Here is a 27413-nt window from a genome sequence, read left to right as displayed (position 1 = left end):
TGGATGTTAAGTTTGCCACCTGGTCATTGTGGGCTCCTTATTCCATTGAAACAACAGACAAATAATGGGTTACTGTGATTGGTGGAGTGATTGATTCTAATTACCAAGGGAGACTTGGGTTGCCGCTGTATAGTGTAGGCATGCAGAAATATGACTGGAACCAAGGAGGTTTCCTTGAGTGTCACTAAGTATTTTAGTATTCAACAGAAAAAAATTAATAGACGTTTAGACAAATCAAAAAGGCATCTTCACTAAGCACTCAGAACCTCAGGAATGAAGATTTTGTTCATCCTTACTATGTAATGGATCATAATCACTGAGATCCTGGCTGGGGCCAAAATAAACACGGAATGAGTAGCAGATAAAGGAAGTTGATCATATGTGAGTTCTAGAACATAATGTGTGTGTTTGTGTGTGTGTGTGTGTGTATACTTTTAAATGTTAACTAATTTCTTTTTTTATTTTTTTTAATATAAGAAATAATAATAGTGGCTAAATTTACAATGTAATCTTTAGGGGATAGAATATTCAAGTGGACTTGTGACTGAAAACTCACAAATGATATATAAATGATAGGATTTCGTATACTCCATTTTGGGGGAAAGGAGAGAGTATCTTTCATTATGCAAAGTGTAGTTGTTATCTAGATAAGATGCATAACATCACTGTCATTTTTGTTGTATTAAAATTTAAGGTACGTAAGAAGGATGTATATGGATACTGAGTAGCCAAAAGGTTGAATGTGTTGATTATTTGCCTACTTTCTTTCAACCTCTTACACAGCATTCTTTATAATTCTGTGGTTGGGAAGACTATCTGCTAAATTTTTCAGGCTCCCTTTCTGGACTCTCTTAATTTTTTAAAAATGTTTATTTATTTTTGAGAGGGAGAGAGAGAGAGAGAGAGAGAGAGAGAGAGAGAGAGAGAGAGAGAGAGTATGAGCAGGGGAGGGGTAGAGAGAGAGGGAGACACCGAATCTGAAGTAGGCTCCAGGCTCTGAGCCATCAGCACAGAGCCCAGTGTGGGGCTCGAACTCATGAACTGCAAGATCATGACCTGAGCTGAAGTTGGACACTCAACCGACACAGCCACCCAGGTGCCCCTTATTTCTGGAAGCTCTTAAATTATGCCAGTGGGAGACCCTGGGAAAAGATCAGAAGACAGGAAGAGAGGAGACACTATTATTATATCTCTCTTTTTCTTTCTGACAGTACTTCTAGAAATAGATGAACTCCTCTGGGGACCCTGGTTTCAGCAGTAGTGCCTGTGCCTTTCATGGTTCCAGCACTACCTTAGATAGTTCCTCCTTGGTAACACCACCACAGCACAGCCTTAGCTCTGATAAAACTACCTCTTCCCTTATTCTCCCTGCCCTGAACCTATAGATGCTTCCTGAAGTTGCTTATTTTTGGTTTACTGGATTTTTTCTTTTACCTTCTCAATCTTTCAAACACTTATGCACTCAATTCCCTGTATGAAATTCTATTTGTTTGAACTATCTATAGTAGTTTATTTTTTCCTACCTATACCTGGACTGATATAAAGAGACTGTGTCATTTCCTTGCTTTACACCTATATGCCATTTGAAATCCAAAGAAAAGTGGGTGATTCTTCTATTAGCTCTCTTGAAAAGTGAGTTATTTTTCAGAAGCCCTTAAAACTTTTTTGTCTCATATGTGCAAATTCCATCATAGGTTAATTCTTAAATGAAGCCAGGGAATGAAATGGGACAATGAGCCTAGGCTTGAACTTTTGACCCAATGCCGGTGACAAGGTCAAGGGCCTTGCCCCTTTACCAGGCCTAGGATTGGAGCCAGAGGTCAGGCTCACCTCAGTCTAAAGCACCTGGGCTACATGATGGAGAAAGGTACAGATGTTCGAACGGGAATAGAGAGGAATGGATACTGGATGAGCAATAAACAGTATAGTCTGTAAGCTCTCATTGCATTATACTGCACTTACCCTTTCTCTGTTTCATTAAACTATGAGATCATTGATGGCACAAACTGTGTCCTTTGTTTATCTAAATAATCAACATTGAGAATTGTCACTGTCATCTACTAGGCAGGTGTCAAAAATTTATTGAATGGATGAATTAATGTGCAAAAGCTTTAAAGGGATGAGTTTGAGCCTTTAGTAAGAACATCATGATAATACATAATGCAAACAGGCACTTGGAGCAATAGTATTTGTGGAATTTGAGACCTGCTTGTTCAGTGGCCTTTATATTTTTTAATCATCAGAGCACTTTCTCAAACAAAACAGAGGAATGTACACATGTCTGAGTGTATTTCTACATAGAATAAGGACTGTAGACATTTCTCAGGTAGTTTAAATCTTCCTTCGTTTGATGGAGCATTTGGTATTTTATATTTCAAATTTCTGAATCTCCTTCCTAACATGTTTTTGGTGCATGTGTTACAAGTTAAAGAAAAAAAAAGGAATCTGCTTCAGTCACTTCAGAGCTAAACTAAGAATTTAGTGTTTTGACTGGCAGGACGGAGTTATTTTTCTTACATTAATAGGGAGATAGATAGCTGTGAAGACCATTGTGGACAGGGTGTATGGATTAAAAGTTCATCTCTACCACCTACAAGCTCCATGACCTGAATTATATCCAGAGCCTTACTTAGATAGAATAGGTGACTTTTAACTATAGTCAGGGGGCAATCCTTATTATAATACCCTGTGTTTCAGATTCCTCATCTTAAAAATGTGGACAATATTAGTAATTTCTTCATTAATTAATATGTGGAAAGCTCTTAATACAGTCCCTTAGCACAAGCAAATATTCTGAGATATCTATTATTATCATGCATCAACAAACCCTATTTGGAAAGGGAAGTGAGTCAGGGAATCCTGTCCTAACATTTTTTTTTTTTTTTCTCTGTGGTAATCAGTACTGTTTACCACATATTTCAGGTTCCTTGTCTCTCAAGCATGTGGTACTTTTGAACTTAAAAGCCCCTTGTGGTTGTGTGGGCTATATGAATAGTTTGGATCCAATATACAAGTTACTTCTGGTCCAGACCAATCCATCATTTTATTTTCCTCTGTAATGATCATGAATTAGATTCCAGGTACTGGCTGTGCAGTTAGCTTGGGTCTCAGAAGGAGAATCATGTAAAAGAGCTATGACATGACTATCTGAGATGACGGTTATTTGTTACCTCAGCATAATTTAGTCTGGGTGATTCATAATAGTAGTTGAGTAGTCCCATGATTATGGGAGAAAAAGCACAATGAATCTGTTTCTCCATCTGCAAAACAAGGAGGTTGGATAGGAAAGATTATCAGGAAAGTCCCCTTAAGTTCTAAAATGATAGGTTCTTTGATAAGAATAAGAATGGCAGTGAGGACCAGAAATTTGTAAATCGAGGAAAGCAGAAATAAACTTATTACTAAGCTGTGAGAATCAAAGACCAAAAGAGTAAGGTGAAAACTAAGGCTGGCTTTTCCAAGAGCATGTTCCTTAGAACCCTAATCATAAGAGATGCTTTATGATAGAAGGTTCCACGACCAAATACATATGGGAAACGCTATATATGATATCTCTCTCTTAAATAGTCTTCATGTAGATTATTGTATTCTGAGTATTCATGAAGGAAACCTTTAAAACGTATTTCACCCAGCACTTAATAATACAATTTCACTGTAGAAATCGCTTTTATAATAACTTCACATTAATGGGCTGGGAAGCTATCATTTTAGTTTGAGCTATATGCTTTCCCATACCTTCTCAAAATCTTTTTGGTAATTCTCCTCCTCTTGCACATAGTTGTGGAGTGGGCATTGGAACCAGAATATCCCATTTCTCTGGTCATAGTAATTTGTTCATATATGAATAAGACCCCATCAAGCCCAATCAGAGCCTTCAACATATATATGTTTTTTTAATGTTTATTTTTGAGAGAGAGAGAGAGAGAGAGAGAGCGCACGCAAGTGGGGGAGGGACAGAGAAAGGACACAGAAGATCTGAAGTGGGCTCTGTGCTGACAAGCAGCAATCCCAATGCGGGGCTCCAACTCACAAACTGTGAGATCATGACCTGAGACAAAGTCAGACATTCAACCAACTGATCCACTAATGTACCCCCAACATAATTAATATTTCTGATGATCTCCTGGGTTTAGCTGAGTCTCATTAAGACACCTCTTAGACTTCTCAGATATGTGAACCCAAATCTCCCTTTTGCTCAGACTAAATCCAGTTGAATTACAGTTACTTGCTACTAAAAAAATGCAGACAGGAATTATTCCTCCTTAGAACAGAGTTTGGAAAATTCTGTTCCAGGGTAACAGCTGTGAGTAAAATGATGCAATTTTGAAATGTAATAAGCAATAGCCTTAGTTTTTTTCTAAGGGTTAAGTGGGTCTATTAGGGAACCTGAAGATGGAAGTGACACATTTAGTATGAGAAGATATTACAGCCTATTTTATCTTTAAAAAAATTTTTTATTAAAAAATTTTTATTTTTTAATTAAAAAAATTTTTTTAATATTTATTTTTGAGAGAGGGAGACAGGGGCAGACAGACTGTGAGTGAGCAAGGGGTAGAGAGAGAGAGGGAGACACAGAATCTGAAGCAGGCTCCAGGCTCCGAGGTGTCAGCTCAGAGTCTGATGTGGGACTCAAATTCACAGATCGCGAGATCATGACCTGAGCTGAAGCTGGATCCTTAGCCGCCTGAGCCACCCAGGTGCCCCTATCTTTTTTTAAAAGATACTTTGGAAATAAAAGATAATGGAATGAAATCCAAAATTGTCAAAATATACCCAGGAATAATTTTATTTTAATGTCTGCTTCACTTACTCAGAAATATTAACTAAAGGAAGAATACAACATCTTCTTATGGAAAACAGGGTGCTGGAAACTTGACAAGTATTATTTCATTTATTTCTCACAACAAAGGAAAATAGATAAAAATTACCACCATTTCTCAGACTGTGAAACTAAGTCTTATAAACATTATGTAACTTCCCAGTATCACAAACTAGACTGTGGTAATACTGGAATTTAAAGGCACTCATCATTGCCATTCAGTGAAGTTGCTCCTTTATTTTTTTGCAGATAAGGTAACTGATACAGAATTTCCACATGTTAGATTTCCATCACTAAATTCCCCCAAACTTAGCAGCTTAAAACAATGCAAATTTATTATTTCACAGTTCTGTGATTCAGAAGTCTAATGGGTTAAACTGGTTTCTCTACTTAGAGTTTCACAGAGCTGCTATCGAAGTGTTGGCAGGTCTGTGTTCCTTTCTGGAGGCTCTAGTGAACAATTCATCTCTAGGCTTGTTCAGGTTGTTGGCACAATTCACTTCCATGTAGTTGTAGGACTGAGGTCTGTTTCCTTGCTGGCTGTTGGCCAGGAGTTGTTCTTAGCATCTAGAGGCTGCCCTTATTTTCTGGCTTATGGCTCCCTTCAAAGTCAGCAAAGTCACTTAAGTCACTCCCATGCTTGGAATCTCTGTGACCCTTCTGTTGTCTCATCTTTCTATCTCTTGACTCTAGTCAAGGAAAGATTCTCCACTTTTCTTTTAAAGTTTATTTATTTGGAGAGAGCATGAGCAGAGGGGGAGCAGAGAGAGAGGGAGACAGAGAATCCCAAGCAGGTTCTATGCTCTCAGCAAGGAGCCCTATGCGGGGATCGATTTCAGGAACCATGAGCCAAAATCAAGAGTCTGGCAGTTAACCAACTGAGCCACCCACATGCCCTGTAGATTCTCCAAATTTAAGAGGACATGTAGTTGTATTGAACCCACTTAGACAATTCAGGATAATCTCACTTTCTCAAATTATTTAACTATAATCACCTCTGCAAAGTTCCCTTTGTCATGTAACATAATATATTCACAAATTCAAGGGGGTGGGCATGGGAGTCTTTAAGGGTCCATTATTTTGCCTACCAAATTCTATCTATATAATGTCACAGTTGTAATGTTTCAAAACGAAAAAGGTAGAAAATTTACATATGTGTTTCCTAAGCATTTATTGTATTTACTTATAAAAATGGTGTGTGCATAAAAAAAGTATAACACCATTCAGTATACACATGCACATGTACCTAGGGATAGAAATGTACAAATAATAGATATGTTTGGAAAAAAAAGGAAAGTTAGAGTTCATAGAACAGGTAGAAAACAAGAATTCTGAAACAAGTTAATGTTTGTTTCCTTTTTAATAATGAAAGGAGTACATGGGGTGCCTGAGTGGCTCAGTTGGTTGAGCATCCAACTCTTGATTTTGACTTAGGTCGTGATCTCACAGTTCGTGAGATGGAACCCACGTTGGGCTCTGTGATGACAGTGTGGAGCCTGCTTGGGATTCTCTCTCTTCCTGTTTCTCTGCCTGCCCCCCCTCTTAAAATAAATAAATGAGCTTTAAAAATAAAAAAAATAATGAAAATAGTACATAACAACAACAGAGAGAGTTTCACTGATATATTTTAGACAAGAGATGAAATCTGCTTAGGTTTGTGAGAACAAGCTGAATCATATAAGAAGAAATTCTGGGGTATGACTCATATGTAACAAATATTGTAAGAGGGTCTGAGATATTTAGAAGATTATTACAAATTAAAATGTCTATATTATTTTTATCCATAATTGCCAAAATTTGGACTCAGCCAAGATGTTACTTAGTAGGAGGCTATATAAACAATGGAATATTATTCAGCACTAACAAGAGATGAACTATGAAGCTGTAAAGACAGTGAGCTGTAAAGACAGTGAGGAATTAAATGTAAAGACATTTAATTTGGATTAAATGCATATTTACTAAGTGAAAGAAGATAATCTGAAAAGGCTGCATATTGTAGATTTCTAACTATATGATATTCTGGAAAAGGCAAATCTATAGATAAGTAAAAACAAAAAAAATCAATGGTTGCCAGGGGTTAGGATGAAGGGAAGGATGAATAGGCAGAGTACAGATTTTTAGGACAGTGAAACTATTCTGTATACCACAACTGTGGATACATATCATTTATACATTTGTCGAAACCTATAGAATGTATTAGAGTAAACCTTAATGTAAACTGTGGACTTTGATAACAATGTGTCAATGTAGGTTCATTGCTTTTAGCAAGTGTAACGCTGTGGTGCAGGATGTCAATAGTGGGGGAGGAGGGTTTGCTTATTGGCAGCAGGAGGTATACAGAAACTCTAGGTACTTTTTGCTCAATTTTGCTGAGCAAAACTTCTATCTACTAAAAAATGAATTGCTCAGGAGGATTTGATAGAGAAATTTCAGGAGCCAACAGACTGAACGAGGGTTCCTTCCAATGTGTAGTGACCTAACATTTGAATGTATAAGCGTGAGGAATAATTTTACTTAGAATTGTCAGTATTGGAGTCTACTCCACAAATCTAGATGTCATGGTATTGTAGGTTAAATTGTATTTTAATTATATACAATATTTTTTCCATTTGCCCACAATGATATACTTTTTGTTATCTATGTTGGTATAAATCTTTAATATGAATGTAGGAGGGGAAACTGCTTGTTTTTCTGAGGACTGTATCTGTTTATGTCATTGAAATGAAGGACAAAACTTAAATAAAAAAAAATGGAAACATACATATTCACACATAGTCTCAAAACAAAAGAAATAAAGGTAAAGAAAAAGTATCCCCTTGCCTTAGAATGGGGACAAATAAAATGATAGCTTTTCAATATCCAATGATATCTATTATTTATACAAGGATGTTTACACTGTTACCAGAGAGAAATAAATACAGCTAAAATCATACTCAATTTGTATGTTTCCATTGGGGAAGGTAGGGGTGAAGGTTCCCCTTCATCCAGAACATAAAAGAATTAGTAAGTCCTTTGGAGGCAGGGAACAAAAATCTCAGCTGCCATTTGCCTGCTGGGGACTTAAATGCATTGCCTGGATAATTTCTTATCACTATCTGACTGACAGACAATAATTTGGCACGTTTTGAAGGAAGAGTGAGGGAAGAGATCAAGGGTCTGAGAAATAAAGGATGGCTCTTATGCTATTTTTTATTAGCTCTAAAGCAATTGCATGGACAAAACCTTATAAATATTTTACAAATGACTTTTAAAGATTTCTCAATAATAATATTTTGGGCTTCCTGGGTGGCTCAGTTGGTTAAGCCTCCGGCTCTTGATTTTGGCCCAGGTCATGATCTCACGGTTCATGAGATTGAGCCCCGAGTTGGGATCCTTGCTGACAGCATGGAGCCTGCTTGGGATATTCTCTCTCTCTCTCTCTCTCTCTCTCTCTCTCTCTCTCTCTCTCTCTCTCCCCCTCTCCCCCTCTCTCCCTCTCTCCCTCCCTCCCTCCCTCTCTCTCTTTCTCTTTCTCTCTCTCAATATAAATAAAGAAATTTGAAAAATATCTAGCCATTTTGAAAATCACTACAAAACAATAATGAGGGAAATCTCATTTTGATAAGACAACACTGGATCTATTTTTTTTCTGTCAATTAAAACAATTGTAAATTTAAGCCTGATTTTACACAATTCACAAAATTATAACTGAATCCTCTCCGTGTTAAAGAGTTGAACTTATCTGATAACTCTTGGCCTGTGTTTTTATATTGAACCCCTCCAGCCTGACTAGAGAATGAAAACTCACAGTAATAACAAAAAAGTGTCAGTCCTTGAGATAGTATTCTACCTTATTTAAGTGGGACTGCTTTATTCTTTCCATATTCTTAGACCAATTAAACCAGCGGTTTACTCTGCCTTCAGGAAGATACTGTGCAGTAGTACTATGAAGTATCCCTATTTTTATTCAAACACCTCCCTGGCTAACTTTTCTCCCCTCTTACCACTTTAGGGTCCTGTGATGTCTCCCCACATGTTACCTAATTCTTTCTTCAAATCTAGCTGAAGGGCTTACTTTCTTCCTACCTACTCCAGCTCATAGTATGCTTCTTCCTTCTTCCAATCTGTTCATATCTTTTGGCACAGATCATTTGGTGTTCAGCGTTTACTTCTTGAAGCACACCCTGTATGTCCTGTAGTGTCTCTACTGTTTCTATAGGCTGAGCCTAAGGAAAAAGCTTGGGGAGAGGAACATGCGGTGTCACTGTCCGTGGTCCTGAAACGTCGTTGTTGGCTAAGGAGGTTTTTCTTAAGTGTACTCTGTTGACGCCTGTGCACTTTCTCTCAGGAATTTTTAAAGTGGTACAGTGGTGGTGACAAGGAAGATATAAGGCAAGGAGTTATTGGGGGAAAAAGATAAATGAATAGATATAGGGCTTTCAAGCCATTGCCTGGATAGAATAAGGCACTTGGATTTGATATTTTCAAACAACTACAGATGCCATTTTAGGAATAAGAAGGGGATGTATAACATAGCTGGCATAGCCAAGAAAGGAGTTTAAAAAATTCGTGTACCAAGTGATATAAGGTTGTACAAAGGTTGGCATGAATAAACACATTGATGTTGGTGGGCGAGCAGACCAGACATGTAGCGGGTTGTGAATGCAGCATTACTTGTGTCTTCCCAAACTGACATAGGGTTTGTCTTTATTTTTCTCTCTTGATTAAAAAATAAAAAAAGTCACTTAGCATTGTAGCGGAACAAAGATAACTGTAACTTATGTTATGCATCGGATGTAGCTTGTACCTTCTTCAATTCTAGCGTTTCTGTAACAGTTACATTCCAGCCCCAGTTGATGGTGATAGGCAGAGCATATACCCCCTACATTCTCTGTTAAGTTCCCCAACTAAAGTATAACCTCCGCGAGGACAAACACCTAATATTAAACATTTTTTGATGTCTTGAAATGCTTAAGCAGAGTGGCCGGTGCAAATTAGAGGCTTAGTAATTATCTTTGAATCAAAAGAATTAGAATGCCTTCCACATACACAGCACTCAACAAAGGCTCATGAAATGAGCAAGTTGTTTTAACACTTCCATCCTCTTCCAGGTCCTATTTTAAAGTCCAATCCTCCTCCCCTGGGTACTCCAGGTCCCAACAAACCTACAGCCCCTGTCAAGCTCTACCTTCGCTGCACTTAGGCCCAGCCCTCCTCCTGCCAAGCGTCCGTGCCCTCTCTGGGCTCACCCTTTCTTCCTACTCAGCAACCCCAGTCCCCTTCTCCCACCGCCCTCCTCAGGACCTCTCCAGTACGGTGTCTCAGTACCCGGTCCTCACAGCTTCCGGCCACTCAGCTCCCCGTCCCCTCCCGAAGGGTAACGCGGTTGTCATGGACACGGCACCTGCGCCCTTCGGCGGTGCCCCTTCGCTGTCGTCCCCTCCCCCCACCTGCGGCGTGGAGCTAGCCTCGCCTCCCCAGCTCCGCCCCTGCCCCTCCCGCTCGACGCTCCCTAGGCCGTGCGCGCCCGCGTCTCCCCTTACCCCTGGCCTCCTCCAGCCCCTCGGAGCCGCGGGGACCACGGGGGCGCGCCAGCGAGCAAGCGGCCGCGCCTGCGCACTGCCCGTCTCCCCTAGCGGCGATCCGGGCCGCTGCCGCTCGCGCTTGGGCAGGACGCGGGGCGGGCGGGGGGGAGGGGGGAGCGGCTTCGCTTCCAGCCCTGAGTAAGGCGGAGACCCGGGCTGGCGGGCGGAGCAGGAGGCACCGCACCTCGGCCAGAGGCGGCTGCAGCAGCTGCTGCCCTCGTCCCCGCCGCCGCCTCTCCAGTCCCTTCTGTGATTACCCCTCCAGCTGTTGGGAACGGGCGAAAAAGAGGAGGAGGCGAGAAACTCCCACCGACCCACAGAGGTGAGTCCTGGGCAGAGCATCCTCCATCCTTGCCTGCCTCCCTCCCTCCCTACCTCCCTCCCATCCTCTCCATCCTCCCCTCCCTCCCCGCTCCCCAACCCTCCCGCCCTCATCCTTCCCAACATCCCTCTCTCCTCTCCCCTCCTTTCTCTCTTCCAGCCTTTCTTTCATCCCTTTCTTCCTCTCTCCCAGCCCCACTTCCTTCCCACCCTTTCTTTCTTCCCTGTCTTCCTTTCAGCCACTCGCCCTCAAGCTCTGCTCTGCATCCTTTCCTGTTGACTCCATCTCTTCCCCCCTTTCTTCACCCCTTACCCGGTGGGAGATCCCTTGCTTGCTACAACTGTCCGGATTCAGGGGCTTCCAGAAAATTGGGCACATATACCGAGAGATACACTCTTGCACAGCGGATGCCCTGCAGGTCCCTAAATTATTCGGATTAAGGGTCAAGTTGGTTAGAGTACTGGGACCTGGAAAGAGAAGAGGGTCTGGAAAGAATCTGTGGATTTGTGCAGTATTAGGGTGGGGGTGGGGAAGATTGTCACTTAAACATGTTGCCAACAACCCCCCACACCCCTTTTTAGCAGTTTCTTTTTTCCTCCTGGGAGTTACATATTCCCAGTATGTGTCTCACTAATTTTAAATTAGCAGCTTTCCCCGCTTTGATGGTCTCTGTGAGAAGCCACAAGGAAAGAAGAGAAGAGAGGAAGAGAACAAGAGAGGAAGAGGGGAGGGGAGAGGAAGGGTGGTGGCAGTGGACGCTTGTATCCTTTTCCCCTAGGCCTCTTTTGATGGATATTTTCAAACCACCCGCCTAATATTTGTCTTGGAATTGAACCTGTGTATCCTTAGTTCTGTCACTATCTCCTTCAAAAGCAGAAACTCTCTAAACTTTAATGTGTGTGCACCACAGCATTATTTATGGAATGTTTTGGTCAACATACAGAACACTAAGATAGATAGATCTGGGAAGACAGGGAGCAGAAGAATGGAAGATTACACTTTTGTTCATTATGGCTTAACTTCTAAAGGAGGACAATGAATAGTTTTGGAGTAATGAGTAATGAGCAGGCTTATAAATATACCATTTTAAAAGCATTAGGTGCATTAGAGCCTTGAACAGATACTCTTAGCCTTTCTCATCCATCTTACAGGAACTGTAAAGATCTTTGAAAGGAAACATACTGTGTAGTTCTGTTTGTGGTTTACAACAATGGAAAAGTTGAATTAGCTCCGGGACCATTATTAACAATTTAAAATTTCAATTGGTTTTGTACCACTTAGTTTCACTAAATGGTATATTTCACTTTGGTTTATTTAGCTTGCATTCTCACTCCTTCCATTATATATATTAATAGTAATTTTTCAGGCTTCCTTTTTGCAAGTATTGTGGCTGAAAAGTTTATTTATACATGGTGGGACAACCATGCCTCAGAATGTTTAGTGTATTCATCATTTCAGAAAGCTCCAAAAACAGTGTAAGTATAAATCAGAAATGGAGTGTTTAGAAGCTTGTATTTTGTAATATCTATTCTCCTTTAAAAAACCAACAAAACCCCAAAACCTTAATATCCATGGAATAGCAATATTTTAAGTTTAATGAGTGTGTAGGGAGGGATTGAATTCACATGGATTCAGTGAAGCTGCCAGTAAGATGCGATGCAGGGAGCAAATGATTGATTTTTTTCTTTTTATTTAAATTATTATATGTCAGTAGTACAATATGTATTTTTGCATTTTATGGGCATGTAAAAGTAGGAGTTGAGATGAAGAGAATTACCTTGCAAAGTGATTGAGTGCTGATTTGATGAAGAACTGATACAGTTAATCATCTGAATCAGTTTTGGGAAAGTAGGTGTTATTAGGAATGATGGACCTACCCTCTGCCTCAACTCCCTTTGGTAGGAATGCAATTCTATTAATGACTTGGCTGATTCTTAAGACATGTGGCAGAAGCTTGGTTGAATTATCAGTGTTACCAATATCCTGATGCAGAATTGCAGTCAACCCTATCTGTGTTTGAGTGGTGACATAACTTAAAAGTGAACACAATTGTAGATAGGGGTGTTTCTGTATCATTGTTGTTCCTTTTCCTGGAATGCTGTGAAGCTAGTGAAAGACTTTGGTAGTAATTGTATATGAATAAAATAAGTTAGTTTTATCCTAATTTACTCTCAAATGACTTTTCCCCCTTCCAGCATCTCTACTGCTCTTTCTTTGTGGGGCTTCCTACTCATGAGTGTGCAGTGGAGAAGGCCCCTCAGTCAGTCCTGCTCTTTCCTTATTGCAGTTTTGCTACATAGAATGACGTGGGTGTTATGTCTCAGTTTTCAATACTGTTCTTACTATGGAAAGAAAGGTACCATTTATTTGTCTCCTTTGTAAACATTTGTCCACTTAGTGAAAACAAAATACGGTAGCTTATTAAAGAATAGAAGATAAAATGACATCTGTTTACAGCAAGATTTTGAGACAGATGAGTAAAATTAATAACATATAAAATAGAAGAGAAACTAGTGTCTTCAAAAAGCAACCTGCTACTCTGACCAAAATCCAGTTTACAGATAGAGACTTCCTATGAAGAATTTCGTTTCTGGAAGCTTCTGCCTTTAGTTGACTGGACCTTTAAGAATGTATGGTACAGATAAAGACCCAACAGAACATTTAATGGACACTGTAGGAAATATTATGGGTATATTCTGTGTGCCTCCCTCACTCAGAGCTCTTAAAACCTGCCCAACCATATGCTAAGTGATGTGAGGTATTGGAAAGAAGTAAAAGACACCACTGTCTTTGACCTTAGCTTACAGTCTAGTAGAGGAGAGCAGGCATTTGCATGAGGTCATATTTCACAATGTCAAAGAATAAGGTCTTTGGAGAGAGCTTTAGATTTGAGTGCATGCTTTATTTAAGTAGTAGAGAGTGTTGTCTACCTTGGTAGACTCTGATTCATGGGATTGCTTTAAGGGTTAAATATGTTAAGCAAAGTACTTAGTACAAATAATGTATATATTGGGTAAGCATTATTGTAATTAGAATAAATGGTTTTAAAATAAGACAATATATGATTATGTACTAGAAAAGAGTGAAGAGAAACTAAGTGAGGAATTGCAAACAGGACAGATGTTTATGTAGCCAGGGAAAGATTGTATTCACCAGTAGTTCTGGAGCTTGGACGGGTATTCCTGAGAAGGATTTCATGCAGTGTGGGTACCAGAGCTGGAACAAAAGCAGAAAGCGAAGAAGCAGCAAGGTGTGTTTGGGAAGACTCCTTAGTGGAATATTTGGCATACTGGTGAGGGTATTAAAAGGTGTTACACTTATATAGTCAGGGTAATTACGCTAACACTTAGGATAAGACAACTTGTTGTAGTGTAGGATCTATTTTATGACAGAATGTTTAGCTACCCAGGGGTTTTGTATTAGTGCTCACCCAAAGCCCCATCCCAAGACACTGAATCCTAGGTCTGTGTCAAGGTGAGGACCCAGACTGTTTTTTTTTTTTTTTTTTCATCTCTTTTCTTTCAAGGCAGAGAGTAAACTTGACCTTTCTAAACAACAAAGGTTCAATATTGTGATTATCACAACTCTCTCTTGTTTTGACTTAACCCAGGAATATTCCAGGACTGTAGCTTGGAAAATAATAACTAGGATTATTTTATGTTGACACACATGAAGCAGGTAATTTTAGGGTAATTATATTTCCAGGAACTTTATTTTTATTTTATTGTTGACTTTTCCTAATAACAGCAATCCCCCTTCCTTCCTTTTTTTGGTGTTCAAGATTATTAATGATCCTGTATGGATTATGCTATTCCAAGTATTTTACAGGGAGACTAAGCTCTGATGACAACAGGGGGTCTGTTGGGAATGTGTGTGTGCACTAGGCAAGTTAAATGTCTGCATAGGATGGGATGCCGGTTTCTTACTGGCTACGTCTGTTGGTACACTTTTATTTTTGACAGGTGTTTATTAACTATTTTGAAACATATATCCACGAAACAATTATCCAACAGCATCAGTGATACAAATTATATTATCTTATTGGAAAAAAGGGTTTTCAGAAAATTTTACCTGCAAGTTAAAAAAATGTTAGTGTTCATCTTTATGGTTTTCATGTTTCATCCATTTTAATCCATTGACACCATTTGCTTTCTCTAAAATAGTAAAATACTCTTCTTATATTTATTTTTTATAGTTTTAATATTACTGCAAATGGTCACATGAAAATTATTTTATAAGAAACATGAATGTTAAAGTTAGCAGTTTAACCGACCATAGACTGTAGCATTTTTCTATTTTGAGATTTTCCTCAATATTCTGTTGTTTTAAAGATTCAGCATATCTGAATAAAACATTTTCAAATATATTACTTCTAGGCAGTTCCATATTAAAGCACTAGTGATTTTTGACACACTTTACTTTTAGACATTTTTATTTTCCTCATAAGTGAATTTTTACCTTGGAGATGAATTCTAACTCAACCACAAAATATGCATTCAACAACTTTTTGAGATTATTACCTGTAACATATTATTAAAAAACACCAGTGATAGTCTGATTTTATAAAGCTTAATTTTATAGGGCTTTTGTTCCATTTTATTTACAAGCTGTATCTGCATGTACAACTCGTAGACTATTGTTTTTCAGATGTGAAGACAGTGTGCATGAACAGGAATAAAATAAGCAATTTTCTTCCCTATATGTTAAGGTGGTGACCAAATGGAGAAGTAGAGTCAGGATAAGATAAAATGAATTAATTTTGTTTCATCTATGGAGCTGAAAAATTAATATTTCCTGTTCAACTAAGGGTTTTCTGTATTTTTCCTGTCATGCTGATTAAATCCATGTTTTACTTGTTTTAAAGTATACACACACAAATATATTTCAGTTAACCTTCTTTAAAACTAGATCATAGCTGAAAAAACATGTACGTAAAATCAAATGTTGGCTTTCCGTTATTTTGCTATTTCTCAGTATCTTGGTATTTTATGCTTTTTTTGGGGGGTGGGGGAACTAAGTAATATAGCACCTGTGGGAACTGCCTGATTGGGATCAAGATCCAAATCAAGTAATATCCTAACTTGCTCCAACATTCCTACCTTAAAATAATGGACATGCCACCAGGACTGAGGTTAAATAAATAATTTTAAAAGATCTTATGGACTATAGAACCATAATAGAAAAATTAACAGGACACTTCTAATATATTAATGTTGTGTAAACTGGGGTTATGTTGTTTATTACGTATCTGCAGTAAATCCAAGATCTTTTTTTTTTTTTTATAGCATTTTGATGTTTCACAGCCAAAGCCATGAACTCCTGGTGGAGATATGTCAGGTCTCCCACAACCTAACCAGAAACTGTAGTGACTCCATGCTTGACCAAAGGAGCTGACATTCTCATTTGATTTTAATTGTGATTAGACAAAGATTTGGTGCAAATACACTCACTCAAGTTTATTGTAAATTCAATAAGGCCTGAAAACTGTTGTTAAACATCATTAATCCATCTTTCAGTAAAAAGGTAGAAATGCCCCTCAACTATCTCAGGAAGAGCTAATTGTCCTCAGTTATTGCTAGGAAAGGACATCTTACAGTTCTTGAGAGTTTACCGCTGGTCTTCATTTTCTTTCTTCAGGCATTGATACCTGCCAGCGTAATTCCACAAATTATGTTTTCCCCCCTATAATATGCAGAATTGGCATAAAGAAATATATACAGAACTTGTTGGGGAAAATGTTTGCATCTAAATTTATCTCTCTATTCACTTACACTCTCTTTGTATTTTTTATCCTATTACCTAGCATGAATTTATTCAGTAAGTTTTTTTGTTTGTTTTTTTGTTTTTCTAAATATCTGCTGTGTGCAGAGCATTGGGCTAGAGATTGTAATTTTATAAAAGCACTGAATCAGGCACCAGGACACCTCAGTTCTTCCTCCAGGTTTTCAACCAACTAACTAGTTATATGACTAAACAAGCCTCACACTCTCCAAGGCTTATTTATTTAATCTTTATTTTAAGTGGTTTTGACTCTATATGATATATAGAGTGTTTTCTAGCTATAAAATTCTATAATAACTACCTGTGAGTTTCCCTTAAAATTTCAAGGCGTAATGATTTATTTCTTACTGTGTCCCATTTGTTTTTTTCATTTGAAACATAAACTGCTGCTACATGAGAAAAACCTTCATCTTCAGTGGCATATGCTTTCTCTTTCCCAAGAAAATTGCAAATTTAGCTTCACAGAGTCTCTGGGCTAAGGGAGAACTACAACACATTTCTCTTTCTTACCTTTCCATCCTTTCCTCTCTCTCCTTTTTAAAAACCCTTCCTGGCCTGAAGGCCTGTGTCAGTTGCTACCTCCATTCAGGGACTAGCCCATTGTATGGTGGACTTGTTTGAGTAATGCCAATGTCTCTGAAAGATTCTATGACATTAACAAATTTAGAATAAGGTGATATTTATCTAAAAATTGTATATGCTCTGAGGTTAGTAGTTTTGCTTCAGGCACAGTGAAGTCCTGCTTACTGCCTAAATCCTATTCCATAGGACTCTATGGTCATCAGAATTTTACCAAATTCCCTTTAAAATTTCTAAAATAAAATTTGTTGAGGTATGTTTTCTGTATAATATAATATATCCATTTTTTTCTTTTATTGAAGTGTAGTTGGCATACAACATTGGTTTCAGGTGTACAACATAATGATTCATTTATATATATTACAAAGTGATAACCATGTCAAATCTAGCTACTGTCTGTCACCAAGCAAAGTTGTTAAATATATTCCCCATGCTGTACATTGTATCCTTGTGTTTTGTTTTATAATTAGAAGTTTGTACCTTTTAATCCCCTTTCCTTACTTTTCCCATCCCTTCACCTCTGGCAAACACCATATTTATGAATCTGTGTTTCTATTTTGTTTTGTTTGTTTATTTGTCTAGTTTTTTGGAATTCACATATAAGTGAAACCATATGGTATTTGTCTTTCTTTATCTAATTTATTTCACCTGACATAACACCCTCTAGGTCCACCCATGTTGTCACGTGTGTGTGTGTGCATGTGTGTGTGCACACGCACATGTGTGTACATACACCTGTGTGAGTGCCATATCTTCTTTATCCGTTTGTCTCTTGATGGACACTTAAACTGCTCCCATGTCTTGACTATTATAAATAATGCTCCAGTGAACATAGGGGTGCATATATCTTTTCAAATTAGTGCTTTCAGTTTCTTTGTATAAAAACCCAGAAGGGGAATTGCTGGATCACTTGCTAGTTCTACTTTTAATTTTTTGAGGAACCTCTGTATTGTTTCCATAGTGGCTGTGCCATTTTCCATTCCCAACAATAGTGAATGAGAGTTGCCTTTTCTCTACATTCTCATCAACACTTGTTATTGCTTGTCTTTTGGACAGCAGTCATTCTGACAGGTGTGAAGTGATACCTCATTGTGGTTTTGATTTGCATTTTCCTGATGATTAAGGATGTTGAGCATCTTTTCACGTGTTTATTGGCCATTTGTATGTCTTGTTTGGAGAAAAAAATGTCTGTTCAGGTCCTCTGCCCATTTAAAAAAAATTTTTTTTTCAACGTTTTTTATTTATTTTTGGGACAGAGAGAGACAGAGCATGAACGGGGGAGGGGCAGAGAGAGAGGGAGACACAGAATCGGAAACAGGCTCCAGGCTCCGAGCCATCAGCCCAGAGCCTGACGCGGGGCTCGAACTCCCGGACCGCGAGATTGTGACCTGGCTGAAGTCGGACGCTTAACCGACTGCGCCACCCAGGCGCCCCTCTCTGCCCATTTTTAAATTGGATTGTTTGTTTGATATTGAATTGTGTGAGTTTCTTATAAATTTTGGATATTAACCCCTTATCAATTATATTATTTGCAGATATCTTCTCTGAGTAGGCTGCTTTTTCTTTTTTTTTGATGGTATTCTGTAATTAGCAAAAGCTTCTTATTTTGATGTAATCCCATTTGTTTATTTTTGTTGTTTTTTTAAAAAAAATTTTTTTTAACGTTTTTATTTATTTTTGAGACAGAGAGAGACAGGGCGTGAACAGGGGAGGGGCAGAGAGAGAGGGAGACACAGAATCTGAAACAGGCTCCAGGCTCTGAGCAGTCAGCACAGAGCCCGACGCGGGGCTTGAACTCACGGACTGTGAGATCATGACCTGAGCTGAAGTTGGACGCTTAGCCGACCAAGCCACCCAGGCGCCCCTATTTTTGTTGGTTTTTAAATATTTATTTATTTTGAGAGTGAGAGTGCAAGCAGGGGAGGGGCAGAGGGTGAGGAGACAGAGAATCCCAAGCAGGCTCTGCGCTGCCAGTAGAGAGCCCGATATGGGGCTTGATCTCATGAACCCTGAGATCTGAGTCAAGATCAAGAGTTGGACGCTCAACCTACTGAGCCACCCAGGTGCCCTTGCTTATTTTTGTTTTTGTTGTACTCATCTAAGGAGACAGATCCAAAAAATATTGCTCAGACTAATGTCTAAGAGCTTACTGCCTATGTTTTTTTCAGGAGTGTTATGGTTTCTGGTCTTATAGTTAAGTATTTGATCCATTTTGAGTTTACATTTGTATCTGGTATACAAAAATGGTCCAGTTTCATTCTTTTGCATGTGACTATTCATTTATTGAGGAGATTATCTTTTCCCCCATTGTATATTCTTCCTTTGTGGAAGATTAATTGACCATGTAAATATGAGTGTATTTCTGGAGTCTATTCTCCAAAGTGTACTCATTTTAAGTGTGGTTGTGCATTGACAGATATACCTTTGTAACCACCACTGCAATTAAGATATATACTGTTTCCATTACACTAAAAAGTTCCATTCTGCTTGATCTGTTATTTCTCTGTTGATTAGTTTTTCCTGTTCTAGGAATGGATATAGATGGAATCAGAGAATGTGTAGTCATTATTGTCTCCATCTTTTATTGAGCATAATGTTTTTGAGATTTCTCTATGGCTTTGAATATATAAACTTGTAGAAGAAAACATTTGAGAAAATCTTTGTGATTTGTGGTTAGGCAGTAATGTCTTAAGACTCAAAAAGCACTAACTATAAAAAAAAAACATAAATTAGATGTTATCAAAAAAAAAACTTTTCAAAAACACAAGATTTGCTATATCTGTGTATTTCTATTTGTATCTCTATATATTGGACAAAGGACTAATTGTCCTAAGTGTACATAGGACTCTAGCATCTCAATAAGAGAACAAACAATCCAATGAAAAAAATGGACAAAATATTTGAAGATATATTTCACAAAAGAAAATATACAAATGGCCAATGAAGATGTGAAAGGTGTTCAACTCCATTATTTGCCCCAAATAATGAAATTTTATTTATTTATTTATTTATTTATTTATTTATTTATTTATTTATTTTATTTTTTTTTTCAACGTTTATTTATTTTTGGGACAGAGAGAGACAGAGCATGAATGGGGGAGGGGTAGAGAGAGAGGGAGACATAGAATCGGAAACAGGCTCCAGGCTCTGAGCCATCAGCCCAGAGCCTGACGCGGGGCTTGAACTCACGGACCGCGAGATCGTGACCTGGCTGAAGTCGGACGCTTAACCGACTGCGCCACCCAGGCGCCCCTATTTATTTATTTTTAATGTTTATTTTATTTTTGAAACAGAGACAGAGCATGAGTGGGGGAGGGGCAGAGAGAGAGGGAGACACAGAATCCGAAGCAGCCTCCAGGCTCTGAGCTGTCAGCACAGAACCCTAAGCGGGGCTCGACCTCACAAACAGTGAGATCATGACCTGAGCCGAGGTCAGATGCTCAACTGATTGAGCCACCCAGGTGCTCCTAAATAATGAAATTTTAAAAAGCACAACACAAGACCACCGTACAAACACTAGAATGGCTAAATTTAAAAAGACTGATAATGTCAAGTTTTGGAGAAGATGTGAGGTGTCTGAGGCACTCATACATTGCTCATGGGAATCCAACACTTTGGGAAACAGTTTGGCCATTTCTCCTAATGTTAAAAATGCTTTTACCACCCAATCCAGGCGTTCCACTCCCAGGTGAAATGAAAACATGGCAGAAAGACTCTTACGTGAACATCAACAGCAGCTTTATTCATAATAGCTTCAAACTAAAAACAACCCAAATATCCATCAATTCAAATTCCCATTTTAAAGTCATTCTTTGAAAAAGAAAACAGAACTGCTGGTATATGGTTTTGGGTTTTGTGCTATCTACTCCAAGCAAGCCGGCAGCTGAGGAAAGAGAATACATTCAAAAAGATTTGCCAAAGTAACAAGAAACCTGAAGGTCTAGGTGTCAGGCCTCGGCTTGGCTTTCCCTCTCTTCCCTGGACTCTGCCCCTCTGTGTCTAGACCTCATTGTCAGCCAGCGGCATGATGGCTACTGCAGTTCTAAGCCCACCCTCATGCAGCAGCAGTGTGCCTTCCAGAAAAATGAGGAAACCTTTGCCAAAAGTCCTCCCTTATCTCTTATCTCACTGTCCAGTACTGGATCACATGGCCATCCCCAATGCCCTCAGCAGCAAAGAGAAAGGGAATAGCATGTTCCTAGTTTAGGCTAATCAGGATCTCCCAGCTCAGATGAGATAGGCTTTCTCTGAAGTGCTAGGCTGTGTGTAGGAAATGAAGGGGAGAGATGTACTGAATGGCAGTTCTGTTAAGAAAAAGGAAGGGGAAACGAATGTTGGGTAAGCAAGCAGCAGTGTTGTTTGAATTTTATTTAGATGCCTGCCGTGATATTCATCTTATGGGAAGGAGGTTGAAGAGAAAAGCTAGGATTGTCGCCATAGTCTGTTATTGTGGGAACGTGCAGAAACAGGTGACAAAGGGTACCCTAGCAAAAAAAAAAAAAAAAAAAAAAAAGGAAGAAATTTAAATCCTAATGCACAGCATGAATTAGAGGAAGAAAGAATCTAGATCCAGGGGGATAATTCAAAGTAGGCAAGCACATGCATAGTGACAAGCAGAGCCAGGCACACGGGGGCCCATAGAGTTGGGACAGGAGGTGAAAGTCACTGCTGGCAGTAGTCTGGAATCCAGGCAGGCAAACTCGATTGCAGTTTGCCCATCTGTGAAATCAGGACCTCAGGCAAGAGGATTTTCATGTTTTGCTTGTTAAGGCAGAAGCTAAAACAGTAATTATTCTCTCCTTTTTTTTTTCTATAGGTGTTGTCAACCCACTTTAGATTCTGTGTCAAGAATAGAAGCCATACCTTCATTTTGTTCTAATATTTCCCTATTTCAATCTTGGGCCCCCATTAGTTTCTTAATAAATGCGAGCTGTTGAATTAGGTCTCTGAACTCTTTCTATCTTTAAACAAATGCTACAGATTTCTGGTTAAACAAATGTAGCAGTCATTCATCAAATACTTTCTTACAAGTTATTAAAACCACTGTTTTCGAGGACACAGCCCTGGATCTACATAAAAGTATGATAGAGCACTTGACCTTATGAGTTGACAATCTAGCAGGGGTGAAAAGTACCTGAACCGTTTAATACCAGAAAGAATACGATAGAGATGTCGTGCAATGTGATACCGACTCCACAGCGGCATGGGCCAGAAGTCCAGGTGGACTCAGAATCAGATACCAGTGGGTCTAGTAATGGATGGGAGAGAGATGGAGGAGGGGATGACCTTGTATTAGTACTTTTTATTTCAGTCCTGCCTCGGTCTGGGAACTGGGACAGGGCTGAGCCAGCAGGAAGGTGGGATCAATGAGCACAGCAGGGGCAGAGGTGGAGTCATAGCCAGGAGAACAGAAGCTGGGAGGCTGATAACTGCTCAGTAAGCAGCTGAGAAGTGGGACTGGCCTGGCGTGAAGGGGAGAGCCAGGCTGGGAGTAGAGAAACATTTTGGCATTATCTGTATCAAGGTATCTCAAGGATGTAATAACAGAAGATACATTATTTCAGAAACAACACATTTTATCTTTTACACTTGCAGTAGTTCATGCCCATTGCTGAACATCTAGAAAATAAACAGAAAAAAGACACTTGAAAATAAAAACGATTGCAGTCCAACAACTATCCAATGAACACTTGGTAAATTTCAAGGTTTCTCCCTCACCCCAACCCCCACCCCTACTATGAGTATATCTGAGTTTATCATGCAGAGGTCTTTTTAAAGCATACCTGAGATCATAGGTATATATAATTTTGTGTTTGGTTTTTAAACTAAACATACTTAAGCATTTCCTCGGGTGATAAAAACTCTTCCTCCATGTTAAATCCTCTGAAACATTACATTGATTGGAATTTAAGTTTCTAGTTTTTGGTTATCTATGGAGATAAAATGTTTATACAGATCTGCCTTCAAATATGGGTTGTGTCATGGGCAGGAGATTGACCTTAGGGCCCCAGGAGAGTCCCTTAACATATATAGGTGATCAATGTCTATGTAGTAAGGTGTATTTTCTTATATTTACTGAGATGGTAACATAGTATTTTATGCCTTATTTTCACTTCACATATAGCTTAGCGGATAACATGAGTACACACACACACGCACACACACATTTAAACTGCTGCCTTTTCTATAGTTTGGTTTAATCATGGTTTATTTAAGCCTTGTGTTTTCATGACAGTTTATTCCTATTATTTTGCTATTTCAAACAAGCATCCTTATACAAGTTTCTTGTCCACACGTTCTAGTGTATTCCTTCGGAAAGTACACTGGCGGTTGTAATTTTGAGGAATGAGGTATGTGCATTTTAGATTTTAATTGTTGATACCTAATTGGTCTTCAAAATGGTAGCACTACTTTCTTTACATTCAACCGGCAGATGGGAAGGTGCATATTTCCTTAAACTCTTGCCAATACATGATAGCTTTAACTTGGAAAAGTTTACCAATGCATAGGTAAGAATGGCACCTTGTTATATGAATTTGTTTCTCTGATTTATAGAGAGGTTGACTATCTTTTCAATTGTTTTTGGGCCTAATGGCCTAACGTTTTGCTTCTGCTGTGGTAACTGCGTTCATATCTTTACCCATGTGTTTCTAGTGGATTATTTATCTTATTTTAATTTATAGGACTTATTTATATGCTCTGGGTATAAAGAATTTTGTTGTCACACTCTTATAACTACTATAGCTTATCGGTTGTTGTGATGTCTAGTAAGTGATGATTATTTTTCCCAAATTCTCTTATTTGTTTTTGGGCGTTTTCTTTAAAAGGCTAGGATAACCAGATTATCTAATTTCATAAATAACACCCTTGGGATTTTAACTGGCATTGTATTTGATTTAAGAGTATTTGAGAGGAAAGTAACAACTTTCTCATTCATAGTCTTTCCATTGGCATGGCTCATTTATTGCGGCCTTTTTCATGTCCCTCAATATAATAAATTGTTTTCTTCATAGAGGAAAGTCTTTCTCATTTCATGTTACATTTATTATCATCTTGTTTGTAGTTTCTTTTGGTGTTGGGAAAAGGATTGTGTTTCTTTTACATTTTCTAAAAGGTTATTACCGATATAGAAACTATTTCTTTACATTTTTGAGTTCGATCTTATATCCAGTCACCTTGTTGAAATAACTTTACTAGTTGAGGAACATTGTTCTTCTTGTGTTTTTCTTACCAATTTGTGTAACCTCTTTGTACGTAAAGACAACAGTATATGGCAACTTACACACACACACACACACACACACACACACACACACACACATACACAGACGTAAATAGGATATAATACTTCTATTTTTCTTTTAGTTTTCTTCTAATTTTAGATACCTTTTCCTATTCACTTAGATTTAGTATGAATGAGTCATTCTTCATATATGAAATACACTATAGTGTGAACTGAACACACCTTTTTGCTTTAAATATTATTCTCAATATTTGTCTCTTCCATAGTAACCCAAATACATTGTTGTAATTATACCAGTATCACTGTAATTGTGAACCTTTATCTCTGGACTAAGCAGGGTGTATACATGGATTTCGTATACTCACTTCCAAATATTTACTTGGCACTTTTCTAGGCCTTTATGAATACTTCATGGGGATACTGTCTGTATGTGGCTCTTCAAAGGCGTGAACTAGGTCTTTTTTAGGTCGTGGGCTGAGTTGACTGGTGTTACGATGGTGGTGACAGCATGCTTATGATAATGCTCCTGGTAGTAAACTTTTAAAATTTTATCTAAATGACTTTGTTCTTTGGCTGCTACTTTCAATACTATGTTATCATCATTTTCCCACTGACGTTGTTCTGCCGCATACCATCTCTACCTCACATTCAGCCTTGTCTTGGAGAAATATATAAATACTAACGCAGTACTCGGTTCAGCACCACTGAGAAGCTTTGGAGATCTTCAGTTCTTTAACAGAAGTTAATTTTTGGCACTAGATCTTTTTCAAACTTTAGGAGAAGCTTAACCTTGGCTTTCTTTTCATGGTGTTCTTTTAGTATGAAAAATGGTTATTTTGAAAGAAAACCTTTCATTGATTCTGCATATTGAGAAAATGGGCAAATTGCCTTGAATTATAATTACTCATCCGGTCTAGGCTTTATGCATACATATTGGTATTGATTTATCATAAATGAGCCTGTCACCTTAAAATCCTCTGATCTGCACTAAGATGTTATAAGTAGATGATGTAAATTCACTATTGAAAATAGGGGGTTTTCTTTGTAGAATATTAATTGAATATGGATGTGAAATGAGTAACAACTGGCAAGTCCAGATTCAGAATTGTAAGATATTTTTATTAACATTGAATCATTAAATCTAATTTTTAGAAATGTAGTTAGCTTTATAATAGTTCTGTCTTTTCCTAAAGAATTGCAGTAAATATGAGTCACAATAATACTAATATCATAAGTTCAGATAAAGATTTCAGTGACCAGCATACAACTGTTTTCTGTTTTAGGTGGTCTGAATAATTTGAGATATATGATGAAATTTTCTTGAGGCCTGGCAGCCTTTGGAAAGAATTTTGTTTGCTATTGCTGTTATGAATAACTGACTTCTTAAATCCAGATACATTATATTTTATTGTTGTCCACCTTAATTTACACCTGTAGAATTGTTTTTAAATAAAACAAGTTAATGTATAAAAATGCTTTCTTAAGTATTTAAAATATTTCGTATCAAAATTATTAATATGTGCCATAAAAAGTTTTCTGAGGTGGGGCGCCTGGGTGGCTCACGCAGTTAAGCTTCTGACTCTTGATTTCAACTCAGGTCATGATCTCACAGTTCATGGGATTGAGCCCCGCATTGGGCTCTGTGCTGACAGTGCAGGCCTGCTTGGGATTCTCTCTCCCTCTCTCTCCCTCTCTCTCTCTCTCTCTCTGCCCCTTCTCCTTTTGTGCTCTCATGTGTGCTGTCTCTCTTTCAAAATATATAACCTTTAAAAATTACTAAAAAGAAAAGTTTTATGAGGTAGAATGTTAACTTTGAACAGATTTCATTTCTATTCTTACTACAATAATAAAACAACCTATGCTGTTACTATTTTGCCTTTCATTCAGGAAAGTGAAATATCGGGGCACCTGGGTGGCTCAATTGGTTAGTTTGACTCTTGTTTTGGCTCAGGTCATGATCTCATAGTTTCATGAGTTTGAGCCCCGCATTGGGCAGTGTGGAGCCTGCTTGGGATTCTCTTTCTCCCTCTGTCTTTCTGCCCCCCCCCCCACTTGTGCTGTCTCTTTCTCTCTCAAAATAAATAAATTAGGGGCGCCTGGGTGGCGCAGTCGGTTAAGCGTCCGACTTCAGCCAGGTCACGATCTCGCGGTCCGTGAGTTCGAGCCCCGCGTCGGGCTCTGGGCTGACAGCTCAGAGCCTGGAGCCTGTTTCAGATTCTGTGTCTCCCTCTCTCTCTGCCCCTCCCCCGTTCATGCTCTGTCTCTCTCTGTCCCAAAAATAAATAAATGTTGAAAAAAAAAATTAAAAAAAAAATAAAAAATAAATAAATTAAAAAAATTTAAAAAGTGCAAATATTTTAGAATATAAAAATGTCAAAGACTTGTATACTAAAAATTCTAAAACATTACTGAAAGAAATTGAGGAAGACCTACATAAATTGAAATGCATTCATGTTCACAGATGGTATAACTTACTTTTGTGAAAATGATAGTATTCCCCAAATATCTACAGATTCGGTGCATTCACCATCAAAATCCCAGCTGCCCTTTTTTGCCAAAATGACAAGTGATCCTAAAATTCAAATGGAAAACAAGAATAGCCCAAAAGAGTGTTATAGAAGAACAGAGTTGGGGGATTCACACTTCTCAATTTCTACATATGCTTCAAAACTATAGTATCAAGATAGTATGGTACTGGCCTAAGAGAAGACATATAGATCAATGGGATGGAATTGGGTGTCTATAAATAAACCCATACATTTATGGCCAACTTACTTTTCGACAAGGGTGACAAGACAGTTCAATTCAGTAAAAAATAGTATTTTCAACAAATGAAAACTGAATGTTTACATATAAAAGAATGGGTTTGACCCCATCTCATCCCATATAAAAAATAACTCAAAAAAGAGAATGTACCATAGACCAAAATGAAGAACTAAATATAAAACTCTTAGAAAAAAAATGATGTAAATCTTTGTGGCCTTAGATCAAGCAGTGGTTTCTTAGATATGAGTCCAAAGGTAAAAGCAACAATAGAAAAAAAAAATTGGATTTCATCACAATTCACAATTTTCTATATCAGAAGACACAATCAAGAAAGTGGAG

The 27413-nt window shown here is 38.3% G+C and overlaps 1 protein-coding gene across 4 annotated transcripts in view; it reads left to right on the top strand.

The window, feature by feature from the left end:
• The first annotated feature begins 10495 nt into the window (after positions 1-10495).
• The window catches only part of CTNNA2 (catenin alpha 2), a 1114437-nt gene continuing 1097519 nt past the window's right edge, over positions 10496-27413 (top strand). For 3 of the 4 annotated variants that reach the window (XM_025932082.2, XM_086700738.1, XM_025932081.2), the window contains exon 1: positions 10497-10705. The gene's annotated coding sequence lies outside the window, so the exon portion shown is untranslated. Of the gene's footprint in view, positions 10706-27413 lie in introns of all 4 variants that reach the window. The other variant, XM_025932078.2, reaches the window with a different exon arrangement.

The sequence above is a fragment of the Puma concolor genome, chromosome A3 (assembly GCF_028749965.1).
Source record: "Puma concolor isolate L17-30 chromosome A3, mPumCon1.1.hap2, whole genome shotgun sequence".
NCBI lineage: Eukaryota > Metazoa > Chordata > Mammalia > Carnivora > Felidae > Puma > Puma concolor.
Note: the sequence above shows the minus strand (reverse complement) of the source record. Positions and strands in the feature narration are given on the sequence as shown.